The 13,529-nt window shown below is 39.2% G+C and overlaps 1 pseudogene; it reads left to right on the top strand.

Moving 5' to 3' along the window:
* Nucleotides 1-2,861: 2,861 nt before the first annotated feature.
* LOC103219486 (ADP-ribosylation factor-like protein 6-interacting protein 1 pseudogene) lies at nt 2,862-7,736 on the top strand (annotated as a pseudogene).
* The last annotated feature ends 5,793 nt before the right edge of the window (nt 7,737-13,529 follow it).

Raw genomic sequence — 13,529 nt, 5'->3', positions numbered from 1 at the left:
TAAAACGGAAATCTGTTCTCTTTGGAATCAACCTAGAAAAAACAGCAGCTCAACTTTAAATCAGCAAATGGTTAAATATTGTTAGAAAGATATTACTTAATGCCTTAAGTTAGCTGGTCCTGTTCCCAGCTCATTTTAAAAAAATAGAAACCTCAGCAAATACTACAAACTAGTAAGAGAATTTCTGAATCCATAAGATTGAAAATGAGCAACACAGCTCATTTTCTTACCAATAACTAAGAAAAAAATTAAGATTGTTAATTCTCTTGTTCTGTGATTATCTTTGAGAAGGTCCATATCTGTTGCTGAGTAAAAACATTAATGTTAAGAGACCTTACTAAATTATAGACAAAACTTTGAGCGGTATAGTAACAAGAAATTACTGCTAGAATTATTTACACTTACCATACTGGGGTTTTACAGCATCATTTAACTGCTAGAGCTAGTTTTTAAAATCCACATATTTCACAGTAACCATAGAAAAAACCAACAAGAGGTGTAGGAAATAGAAGGCTTTTAAATGTATTTCATATTATTATGAGATGTTCATTTTTTCAACCAGCTATTTCTTGTTATTGTGTACATGGTAGGAGGAACAAAAAAGGGATGATGTTTATCCTGACTTCACTCACTGAGGGAGAAAATAAAAATGGCAGAGTGAAGTCATCTTATTATAATGTTGCAAGTAGTTTTTAAAGTCCAGTAATTTTTGGCTGGGTGCGGTGGCTTATGCCTGTAAATCCCAGTACTTTGGGAGGCCAAGGTGGGCAGATCACCTGAGGTCAGAAGTTTGAGACCAGCCTGGCCAACATGATGAAACCCTGTCTCTACTATTTCTAACTGTGTGTATACACACACACACACACACACACACACACACACAGTTTTGTTAAATACTGTGAAATTCTCCTCCAAAAGGGTCATACGATTTTGCATTCCCACCAGCCCACTGGCATATATGAGTGTCTCTCCCACACTTCTTCAACAGTGTATTGTTGAAAATTTTTGGTATTCTAATGAGTAAGAAATGGTATCTTAGTGTGGTTTTAGTTTGCATTTCTCTTATTATAAGTACAACTGAGCATTTTTTCACGTGTTCACAGACCAATTTATGTCTTTTGCAAGTTACCTAATTTGTGTCTTTTACCCATTTTTCTCTAGAATTTTGGTCTTTTCCTTCTCAATTTTAAAAAGGTCTTTGTATATTAAAACTATCATTTGTATTTGTAATATTTGTGGCAAATACTTTCAATTTAATACCATCTTTTGACTGATTACAATGTATGTGCGCTTTTTTTTCTTGTACTAATACCAACTGCTTTACTTATATGGGCTTTAAAATAGGGTGTAATATCTAGTAGGGCCTGTTCTCCCTCAGAGCTCTTCTTTCTCAGTGTAGCCCAGCATTTTTTTTTTTTGAAGACAAAGTCTCACTCTGTTGCCCAGGCTGGAATGTAGTGGTGCAGTCATAGCTCACTGCAGGCTTAACTTTCTGGGCTCCAGTGATCTATCCTGGTTTTTTTTTTTTTTTTTTTTGAGATGGAGGCTTGCTGTGCTGCCCAGGCTGGAGTGCAATGATGCAATCTCAGATCACCGCAACCTCTGCCTCCTGGGTTCAAGCAGTTCTCCTGTTTCAGCCTCCTAGGGTATGTGTGTTCTTAAAGATAAAGTGTGTCTTGTGTAAGCTGCACATAGTTGGATCTTGGTTTTTTATCCATTCAGCCACTTTATGTATTTTGATTGGAGAATTTAATCCATTTACATTCAAAGTAATTATTGATAGGTAAGGACTTACTATTGCCATTTAGTTAATTGTTTTCTGTTTTTTTTTTATAGATCCTTTGTTTGTTGTTTATCTTTGTGATTTTATGATTTCCTGTGGTGCTAAGTTTTGATTCCTTTCTCTTTATCAATTGTGTATTGAGGTTACTCTTGAGGTTTACATAAAACATCTTATAGTTATAAGACTCTTTTGTGTTGATAGCAACTTAATTTCAATCCCATACAACAACTCTAGACTTTAGACTTCCTCATTTATATTTTTGATTTCACAATTTACATATTTTTAAATTATGTATTTCTAAATTAGTTCAACCATTGTGGAAGACAGTGTGGCAATGCCTCAAGGATCTAGAACCAGAAATACCATTTGACCCAGCAATCTTATTACTGGGTATATACCCAAAGGATTATAAATCATTCTGCTATAAAGACACATACACATGTATGTTTACCGTACCACTATTCACAATAGCAAAGACTTGGAACCAACTCAAATGCCCATCCATGATACTGAATAAAGAAAATGTGGCACATATACACCATGGAATACTATGTAGCCATAAAAAAGGATAAGCTCATGTCCTTTGCAGGGATATGGATGAAGCTGGAAACCGTCATTCTCAGCAAACTAACACAGGAACAGAAAACCAAACCCACATGTTCTCACTCATAAGTGGGAATTGAACAATGAGAACACATGGATACAGGGAGGGGAACATCACACACCAGGGCCTTTCGGGGGGCGAGAGGCTAGGGGAAGGATAGCATTAGAAGAAATACCTAATGTAGATATCGGATTGATGGTGCAGCAAACCACCATGGCATGTGTATACTTATGTAACAAACCTGTACGTTCTGCACATGTATCGCGGAACTTAAAGTGTAATAAAAAAAGAGAAATCACTGAAATGAAAACGATAAAAAAAAGAAATAATAAAAAAGAAGAAACTTCTAAAGATGTTATATGCACATATATATGCATATATATGTCAATGATAAGTATGTACTTAATAAATACAGATGTACAAATATATACTCAAAAATTACGTGTTTCTTAACAAGTTATTATGGTTATTATTTTTTACTCTTTTGACTTTTAACCTTCATACTATAAGATATACATGACTTATAGAGCACCATAATAATGTTAGAATATTTTGGATTTGACTATGCATTTACCTTTACCAGTGAATTTGATACTTTCTTATATCTTCATATTAGTAACTAGTGTCCTTTTATTTCCACTTGAAGACTCCCTTAAGCATTTCTTGTAAGGCAGGTATAGTGGTAATGAATTTCCTCAACTTCTTTTGTTTGTCTGGGGAAGACTTTATTTCTCCTTCATCTCTAAAGGATACTTTGTTGAGTATGGTATTCTCATCTGAAAATTTTTTTCTTTCAGCACTTCAAATGTATCATCTCATCTGTCCTGACCTGCAGGTTTTCTGCTGAGAAATTTGCTCATTGTCTAATGGGAATCCTCTCATATATGATTTGATGCTGTTCTCTTGCTGCTTTTGAAATTCTCTCTTTGTCTTTGGCTTTTGACAGTTGGTTGTAACACAACTTGGAGAAGACCTATTTGAGATCAATCTGTTTGGGAACTTTGGAGCTTCTTGGATCTGGATGTTCATATCTCTTCCAAAACTTGGGAAGTTTTCAGCAATTATTTCATTATATACACTTTCTGCACATTTATCTCTTCTCCCTGTAGAGCTCCCATAATGCAAAAGTTTGTTTGCTTAATGATGTCCCATATGTCCCATTGGCTGTCTTCACACTTTTTGTTTTTTGGTTTTTTTCCTTCTCATTGGGTAATTTCATAAGACCTATCTTCAAATGCAGAGTTTCTTCCTTGTGCTTGATCTAGTCTGCTGTTGAAGCTTTCTATTATATTTTTTATTTATTCACTCAGTTGTTCTTCAGCTTCAAGATTTCTGTTTTGTTCTTTGTTGAATGTCTCATTAAGATGATGAATTGCTTTCCTGATTTTGCGGAATTGTCTATCTGTATTCTCTCAGATCTATCTGAGTTTCCTTAAGATTATTATTTTAAATTCCTTTTCAGGCAACTCATAAACTTCCTTTTCCTTGGAGTCAGTTACTGGCACCTTGTCTTTTATTGGTGTCATGTTTCTTGCTTTTTAATGTTTCTTATGTCCCCGAATTGATGTCTGTGCATCTGGTGGAACAGCACCTCTTCCAAACTTTAGAGAGTGCCTTTAATAGGGAAAGATTTTGACTCTGGAAGGCATGGCATAGCAATGACCCAGCTAAAGGTTAAGACCCAGAAAGAAGGTACAGCTGCAATTTGGGAAACAGAGCCAATAGGGCACCATTGCAACTTAGGCCCCAGGACACAAGGGACTGCATAGTGGGGATTCTGGACCTGGAGATAGTGGGACATGGCAGTATCCCAGATTCTGTGAAGCCACGTGAGACAGCAGCAACGACCCTGGAATAGCAGAGGGCATATGTCACTTGGGCCCTGGAAGGAAGGGAGTAGTGCAGCAATGATTCCATTCCTTGGGGATGGGGGTATCTCAGCAGCTCACACTCTAATGGACTAGTCCAGTTCCAGGAAAGCAGGGTACTACAATTATTCAACATGTAGGGTAAGGTGACCCAGCTCAGTCAGTGCTCTGTTTATCTAAGACGTAAAATACCATGCCATCTCATCCCTGAGATGTGTAACTGATTTGGCTTGGCCATGACACTGATTTCCTGGAGGCAAGGTGCTGCTTCCATTCAGGAATGGGGATGCATGACTGCTCTGAGCAGCCAAGTAACTAATTCTTTAGGAGGCTGAGTGCCATTTCAGCTCAAGCCTTAACGGGGCAGGGCCGAAAGCAACTTGGAGGGGTGGGTGGAGCATCTCCATTGCAGCTTGGCCCCAAGAAATAGGATGGAGCAGCAGCTCAGCTTGTGGATGGTGCGCAACCATGTGGAGGCGGTTCAACAGCAACAAAGCTGGAGGAATAGAAGGGTACTGTGGCTACCTACCCCCAGAACGGGACACATTCCAACAGTGTTTCTGATTTCAAATGCAGTAGCCATGTGGGCCACTGTGGTGAGTATTGTCTCCTCCTCTGTGGGGAGTGTAGCTGTATGGATTCTAAGGAGTTCCCTCAGCTGGGCTTAGTGCCTGTGAGAACTACAGGCGTCCCCAGAGGTGAGGACTGTAGGTGCCTACGGTGGTGATGGGGCCTGCTGTGGTCCTCTTCCTTACCTTTTCCCTGCAAGAAGAATTTTCTCCTGGTTCCAACTGATCCTGATGTGGGGATAGGGTGGTGGAGGTGAGGTATTTCCTTCTGTTGTCTATGTGGCCACCCTGGGTTTCTGCACATTGCAGAGTTTCTTATACACCTTTAATGTATTCTAACATTCTCCTTTAGTTATTTTCATCAAAATGTAGTTGCTTACTTATTGTTTTGGCTATCTTTGGGAGGGATGTGGTGAGTATTGGGAGCTTCTAGTTAGGTTATCTTACTGATGTCATGAAATAGTGGATTTCAAATGCTCTCACCCGGTGGTCTCTGTGCGCGTGTCAGTTGGAGGTCTCACTGGGCAGGTGGCCCGCGCTCACAGAGACGGCATCCTGGAGATGGTGGCGGAGGGAGAGAATCGCAGCACCAACCTGCTGGCTGCAGAGACTGCAAGTCTGGAAGAACAGCTGCAAGGATGGGGAGAAGTGATGCTGATGGCTGATAAAGTCCTCCGATGGGAAAGAGCCTGGTTTCCACCCGCCATCATCTGTGTGGTTTCTTTGGTGTTTCTGATTATCTGCTATCTAGATCCATCTGTTCTGTCCGGCGTTTCCTGTTTTGTTATGTTTTTGTACTTGGCTGATTACCTTGTTCCCATTGTAGCGCCTAGAATTTTTGGCTCCAATAAATGGACCACTGAACAACAGCAAAAATTCCATGACATTTGCAGCAATTTAGTAAAAACTCGACGCAGAACTGTGGGTTGGTGGAAATGCCTCTTCACACTAAAGGAAGAAAAACCTAAGATGTACTTCATGACCATGATCGTTTCTCTTGCTACGGTTGCTTGGGTGGACAACAAGTCCGCAATCTGCTTCTCACCTACCTGATAGTGACTTCCTTACTATTGCTTCCTGGACTAAACCAACATGGAATCATTTTGAAGTACATTGGAATGGCCAAGAGGGCGATAAACAAACTTCTCGAACAAAAAGAAAAGAAAAATGAATGATTCATCTGCTTTAATCAGTGTGATTAGTGGAGCATTGCCCTGGAACGGTTTCTGCTGTACTATCTGGATACCAAAATGTTACGGAAGTAGCTCTTTGCTCTCCCTCACTCTGCCCTTAGTTAATAGAAATTCAGACTCGCCAAGTAAGACTTTGTGCATAGTGTCTTCATGTCACATATAGCTGAGTACGTTCTTAGCAGTTGGCTTCATGGACAACCCTTAGTGTATGTGATTTGTTTTGATTTTTCTTACCCAGTGTTAATTGAATTCTTGCTTTTAGACAACTTCCTTTTTGTAGTGGTGAACCTTGCCCTTTAGTACAGTTCAAGTGAATCTGGATAATTGTTCATCTTTGCTTTAGCTTAGATACCATGTAGTGGTCTGTGGCTACAGGAAACTGGTTCTACTGTCTGCTTCCACAGTTTGCTTAAAAAACTGTCTGACTTCATGAATATAGAGACCAAGTTTACCGCTTCTGATGAAGAGACCAATTAAGATTCATTCCTCATTCTGTTTGTTTCCGGTGGAAGAAGAGTCCCCATGAAAAAAACGAAACTGATTCCATGCGCTAGTACGTGTAGGCTTCTCCCTTGTGCAAAGCTTAGCAATTTGTAGGAAACTTTGATCTTTTTGTCCAAAAAAGGAATGTCTAACAGGCTTAAGCTTTTGTCCCCTTGCACTTAGACTCAAAGTTAGTAAATCGTTAAAGGCTTTTTAATAGCAGACTTCCGAAAGATTGCATTTAGGATTTCTAGGCTACTTTTAATTTCAGATTTTCAGCTGACTTTAGCTATAGTATACAGTAGATTAAGACTCATGTCTATGACTTTCACTCTAAGACCAGCAAAAAGACAGCAGTCTTCTATGTTTAGTCAAGATTCATTTCTGTAGAAGATAATCTTATCTAATTGTTGAGACCAGAATAAGCCTTTTAAGGTAAACCTCAAAATTCTCATTTTATGGTAATACTGGCCCTTTTAGTCCCCTAGGTTTGACATGGGAGATAGTGACTACACTGGTGTCTGACTTTTTTTCCTAGAGATTCCTCCCTGAAAAATACAAGGGCTGTTGGTGAGAGCAGACTTGAGGTGATGATAATTGGCCTCTGGTCGACAAAGATTTCATAACTCCTTGGAAAGCTTCTTATTATCATTCTTAACTTCTTGGTAGCTAGAAATTTAGAGTAGTTGAAATCTGTAGGAATGAACTTCTGAGGGCCAAAACACGTGACTGACTTGGGAACAATTCTTAAATTGATTAACTAGTTGTAATATAGTTTTGTGAATTTATTGCACTGATGTTGTACCTTGTGGTATATCTGTCCCTAATTTAAATAAGTGTTGTTTTCTCCTCTTACAATATTACTGTAAATAGTGGTGACTATTGTAGCATATGTTTGATTATTTTCTTTTAATATTTCATAAGAAAACTACCTTAATTTTACCTTACTTTCATTGTAAGTAAGCCTGTCTTCCTATCTGGATTTTGTGTGTGTGTGTGTACATGTTCTACTGATTAACTACTTTTGCGATTTTAATCCTGTATTATTTCTTCTACTTTGTTTTGTGTAAAAGGGGAAAAAATAAAAAAAGCTGGAATCTCAAATGCTCTCACCAAAAATAAATGATAAATATATTAGGTGATGAATATATTAATGAACCTGATTTGATCATTTCACAATGCATGCATGTATCAAATCATCACATCGTACCCAATTAATATATGTGTAATTATTATTTGTCGATTAAATAAAATAAAAAGTTTTAAAAAGACATAGAGTCGCTGAATGGATTAAAAAACAAGACCCAATTCTATGCTCTCTGCAAGAGACTTGCTTCCCTTTAAGAATACACATAGATTGAAAGGGAAAAGTTGTAAAAAGATATTTCATGCAAAGGGAAACCAAAAGAAATCAGTGGTAGCTATACTTAAATAAGACAAAATAGACATTGTCAAAAACTAAAATGAGATAAAGAAGGTCATTATATAATGAGATAAAAAGGTTGATTCATGAAGAAGATACAATGTAAACACATGCATTCAACATCAGAGAATCTATATATTTATAACACAAATATTAACAGATTAGAAGAGATAGATAGATTGCAATATAATAATAGCAGAGGACTTCAGTATCTCACTTTCAGCAACACAAAAATCATCTAGATAGAAAATAAGGAAACTTGGGCTTGAACTACACTTTGGGTCAAATGACCTAACAGACATATACAGACCATTCCATTCAACAGCAGCAGAATACACATTCTTTTCATGCACACACAAGACATTTTTCATGCTAGATCATGTGTTAGGTCACAAAAGAAGTCTTAACAAATTTAAGAAAGTTGAAATCACATCAAGTATTTTTGGTACCACAATATCATGAAACTAGAAATCAAATTGTTAATTTGGAGAAGGAATTGCAGAACATTTAGAAATATATAGAAATTAGACACCCTCCTCCTAAACAATGGGTCAAAGAAAATAAAAAGGAAATTAAAAAGTATTTTACACAAATGAAAATAGAAACAACATACCAAAACTTATGGGATGCAGCACAAGCAATTCTTTTTTTTTTCCAAGTCAAACCGTATCCAGCTTTATTAAAGATACTTTCCATAAACAATCATGTAGGCAGACAATTGTTAACAGTATACAACAACTTTTATACTCCCTTCTTCAATGGACTACCAAAAATGAGAAAGCCACTATAAAACCCAATGAAGTATTCATCTTATGCTCTGAACAGAGAAAGTTTGGAGTGAGGGTTGACATTTCACATTTAGCATGTTGTTTAATAACTTTTCACAAGCTGACCCTGACTTTGTGGAAGTGGAAAGAAAATGGCAGAATTTATCTGAAGATCCACAATCTAGAAATGGAACAGGTGCCATTTCTCTTTTGACAGGTGCCATCTCAGTGGCATCACTGAAAAGTCCAGATTGCCTGATATACTTGTAACCAATGATTGGGGGTCAGGTCCCAACAGACGTCTAGGCTTAAGGGAGTTAAGTCTATGCTGAAAGATGGAAAGGGAGAAGAGGACATAAAATGAATTTGTTTTTCCATACCACAAGGCTTTGTGCCAAAAAGTGGCCATGTGTGTCAAAATCAGGGAATCCCTATCCTGGGAGTCAAGAGGAAGTCTCTCAAAACTAGAAGGGAAAGGTGTTTTCCCCACATCAATCCAGCTTTGGAGACATTCTATTAGTGACATATGCCCCTTTCCCCCAAAACAACAATGAAGTGCTCTGTGTGCTAACAACATAGCTTTAAAAAAAAGTAAAACAAAATTCTGCATTTTTATAAAACTTGATTTAAAAAATCGTATTTCAAACTCTCAGTCACCAGAAGTACACAGTTATCAAAAATGCACACACTTCCCTTGGCAACTCCAGCACCCTCAGCTTTCTGTGCCTGGTCTGTTTTGGCATCTCCATTTTCTGCAGGGTTAGTCCCCTCCTTGCCAGCATCAGCTTTTCCCTTTTTCCCTTTGGGTACCTTCTCTTCTGTCTTTGCATGGGACTTTTTAGACTTGAGCTCTGGCTTTCGAGGAGCAGGTTTAGCAGACAACCTCGTGGATCTTCTCTATGGTTCAGCCTTCATCGTGACTTTATCTACTTTAACATCCCCTTCAGCCTTTCTCTTGGGCATGCTGGCGATGGTGACGTACTTAAAAATTGTATTCTTGTGTTAAGAATGTGTCCAATTAGAACCCCGGATGTTTTCCCTGTCAGCTACATTAGTTCCAGTGAGGTTTATATCCTTCCTCCCATCACATGCCTGCTCATGCACACACATATATGCACACATACACATACCCCCCACACTCGCTTATCTTGTACATGTGAAATAAATTCTTCAAAATATCTTGGTTTTGGCCTTCAGTTACTCCTGTTGTTGGTCCAATCTTCAGTTAGTCCTAACCTTAGAGATTTCACTTTGTTGCAAGTTATGGTATGTCAAGAAGCAATTATTTGAGTCAGGTGATGGCCTATCACCTTAGAGTGCATTTGTTCTCCAGCCATATAAGCTCATGGTGAATCCTTGGACTGAGATCTAGATCTTGCTAGAACCACATTTGTTTCTGCAAGTAGGGCTTTCCAAAGCAAACACTCAGATCTAAATCAAGAAAGGAAGCATATCAGAGAAGGAATAAGTGAAGGTAAAACAGAAATTTTTATTTTTCTTATTCTTAATTGATAAGACAGAACACTTTGTTCAAAATAATAGTTGAAACAATGTATTAGATTATGTATGCTTATATATATCTTAGTGTATGTTTCTGTTTAAGTGAAATAAATGACAGCAATGATACAAGAGATGGAAGGGAGGAATTAGAATTACTTTTTATTATAAGACACTTGTACTCCAGTGAAGTAAGATAGTGTTATTAGAAAGTAGCCTTGGATTAGTTGTAAATGTATATTGCAAATTCTTGGGCAACCTCTAAAAACAGTTCAAAAAGAGTTATAACTGATATGTTAAGAAAGGAGAGAAAAGATAATGTTATTAAAGTTTCAATTAAAGCCATACACTATTGGGAGTGGGAGCCATGCTCGATTGGGGTATCTGAAAGATCTGTCACCCTAGAGAGGAAGACTCTACATGATAGGAATGGGACTTCATTGGAATGTTAGCTTTTTCTTAGGAAATAAGTATAGATCCTAAATCCTTTGAAACTTGGCAGTTTGGGCAGAGGTGTAGGGGAGAGGTACAGGGAGGAAGGGTATGAAATTACTGAAAACAAGAAGTCCTACACACAAACACAACTTCACACACAAGAATCTCCTGGTTTTGTTATCTTTCTAGGGTGGAAAGAATGCAAGAGCTAAAGCAGCTAACCTTCTCTACGTAAAGACCAGAACTAAATAGGGTGCAAAAAATTGGTGGAGGGAGGAATTAGGCATGATTGCCCTGGGATAACCCCAAGCCATCTCTAAAATCCTGCTTCCTTAGACCTTAGCCCAATACAGATATTCCTCCTGCTTCCTACTCCCTGCTCTCCCATCCACAATCCTGTGGATTCCTCTTTTACCCAACACAACTACTCCACTCCCCCTCCTCAAAGATGTGACTCACCCTAAGATTGGTGCTCCTGTGACAGCCTGGATTTCCTCACTGCATGTCACAGGATCTTTAATTACAGGGACTCTGCTTTTCCCTAGTTCTAGTAATCTGGGGACTCAGTTCATTTTATACTCTGTAGCCAGGGCCTACTAGGTGCTCCCATGCCTCCACCCACAACCCCCAGGGAAGCTGTGCACACCTCATTATGAGATCTATAAATTTCCTTCAACCAAGATGTGTTGAGCAGCCACTGCGTGCTTGCCACTGCCCCTAAAGAGCTCACAGTCGAGTAGGAAAGACCTACAAATAAGGAGTTGTGAGTGCTGTGATAAAAGGAAAAGACTGTAGAGGAACTGGGATGGGCAGTGCTGAGTGTGGAAGAGATAGTTAGCAAAAGATCCATCATGTAGTTGATGCTTCACCTGCCTTTGAAAAGAAAATAATCAAGCAAAGAAAGAGAGGCACAAGAGGGACAGGGAAAGGCAAAGGTAGTGGCAAGCACAATGGTCCAGAGCATGGAATGTGGGGGAACTGCCACGGAGTGAGTAGGACTGAGGACTGGGTTGTGGAAGAGGAAAAGGAAAATGCTGCTGGAGAGAAGACAGGAAGAGGGGATCTTAAAGAACCTTGTAGAGGCAGCTGTGAAGTCTAGACTACATGCTGGGGGTACTGGGAAACAGCTGAAGAGGTTACAAAGGGATCATGATTTTTGCATTGGAGAGACTAATTTTCTATCAACACTGAGCAGAGAGCGAGAAGGGATGTGGGAAGAGGTAGCAAAGAGATCCTGAGAACCATAGAACACATTATACACAGTCTGAACTGACTCCTCTGTTCCTCTAGGAAAAAAGAAGAGGAGGAGATAAGTTGTAGTAGTTGGTTGTTTTAATCACTTCCTATTCACCCTGTTGGAGCGGGAGGGATTCCTGCCTTAGGATTATGCACATAGCCAAACATATGACAAGTGATACTGGACTAATGAGACTGACAGAAATTTATTAATTACATAGACTTACAGGATGGAGGATAAGGACACTAAATGTCATGCAGGGCCACGTGGGGGTTGCAGTTGGGAACAGACTGAGTAAGAGGGGCCATGTGAGGCAGGCTTTGTAGTAAGAAAAGGGTGAGGTGACCCCTGGTTACCGTGAAAGGATGTGACTACCTTCTTTGAATAATTCCAGGGCTGGCAGAGAGCTGAAACTTGCTATTCAGGAATAAGCAGGAACTGTGTTTGGCTCTCTTGATGTGGAGGGTTGTTTGCAGGAGCAGAATGAGGGGGGAAACTTGTGGTCAGGCCATGTGAGACCATCCCAGTTTTACCAGACGTCAGGGCAGCACATAATGTTGGGATTAATTTTAGGCCTTATAGCACAGATCAGCCCTTAATGCCTTGACATTAATTTTAACCTAAATTTAGATGGAGGAGCCAGGCTCTGGGGTCCCTTGTGATGTTCCATATGTGATTGTGGCAATGACTGGATTGTGTGGTCAGAGACTGGAGATCACCCATGAGAGCCAATGCCCAGCATAACAGTAAAACCACAAACCACAATAAAAGCAAACAGTGACATCTTATTGTTTTGTTTTTGTTTTTCAATTTCTCTGAGGCCTGGATGATGATTACTGGGGTCACCAGATCTGGCCAGTGGTGATTCTTTCTGAACTTTCTTTCAGTACATACGCTATTACTTGAGTAGAAGTAAGAAGTGAGGAAAAAAACTAATGAAGTTATTTATCGTTCCTAATCTCTTAACCAAGGTATTTCCAGCAGTTTGCTGAGAAGAAGACTTTTTGAAGATCACGATGGCCCTTCATTTCTTGTTTGATTCTTCTGGGTAAAGCAGCACGATAACCTGAAAGGAAAGCATAAACATCTGGAGCAGTTCCAAAGGCACCTGGGGAGAGTCAGCACTGGAGGCTTGAATAAAAGTGTTTACCTCTTCTTATTCTCCAAATCTCAATGAAATAATAATTTTTAAAAACTAGAAACAAAAACAGATCAAATGTAGCACTGACTGTCATTGGGATCAAGTATGAGTTGCCTTTTGTTGACAGATCAGGGAAAACAACAAGAATTTGGTAGAAAATACGAAGCTAGGAAAAGAGGTTAGTGGTAAAATATAAAAGAGCAGGGTTTCATATCTTTTAAGAAAATAAGTTTCTCTTACAACTGTTGGGCAAGCCCTATAGACAAAGTTGGCGCTGGAAGATGGTGCAGATAGAAGGCCACAAGCAAAGGAGTTCAATATGGGGCTGTAGAAGCTCAGAGGTCACCTGCCATCTGGGACAAAGCTGAAAGGAGTGCTCTATGAAATGGAGATTCCAACACAGAAGGACTAGGGCAATGCCCAGGAAACTTACAACTTGGACAAGAAAAGATGCACCTCAAGATGCAGAAAGCATCTCGGCAGAGCCCATCGTGACCCACATCCCTCGTCTTGTCCTCCAAAAAATCCG

This window comes from Chlorocebus sabaeus, chromosome 12 (genome assembly GCF_047675955.1).
Source record: "Chlorocebus sabaeus isolate Y175 chromosome 12, mChlSab1.0.hap1, whole genome shotgun sequence".
Classification (NCBI taxonomy): domain Eukaryota; kingdom Metazoa; phylum Chordata; class Mammalia; order Primates; family Cercopithecidae; genus Chlorocebus; species Chlorocebus sabaeus.
This window is presented reverse-complemented; position numbering and strand designations above follow the sequence as displayed.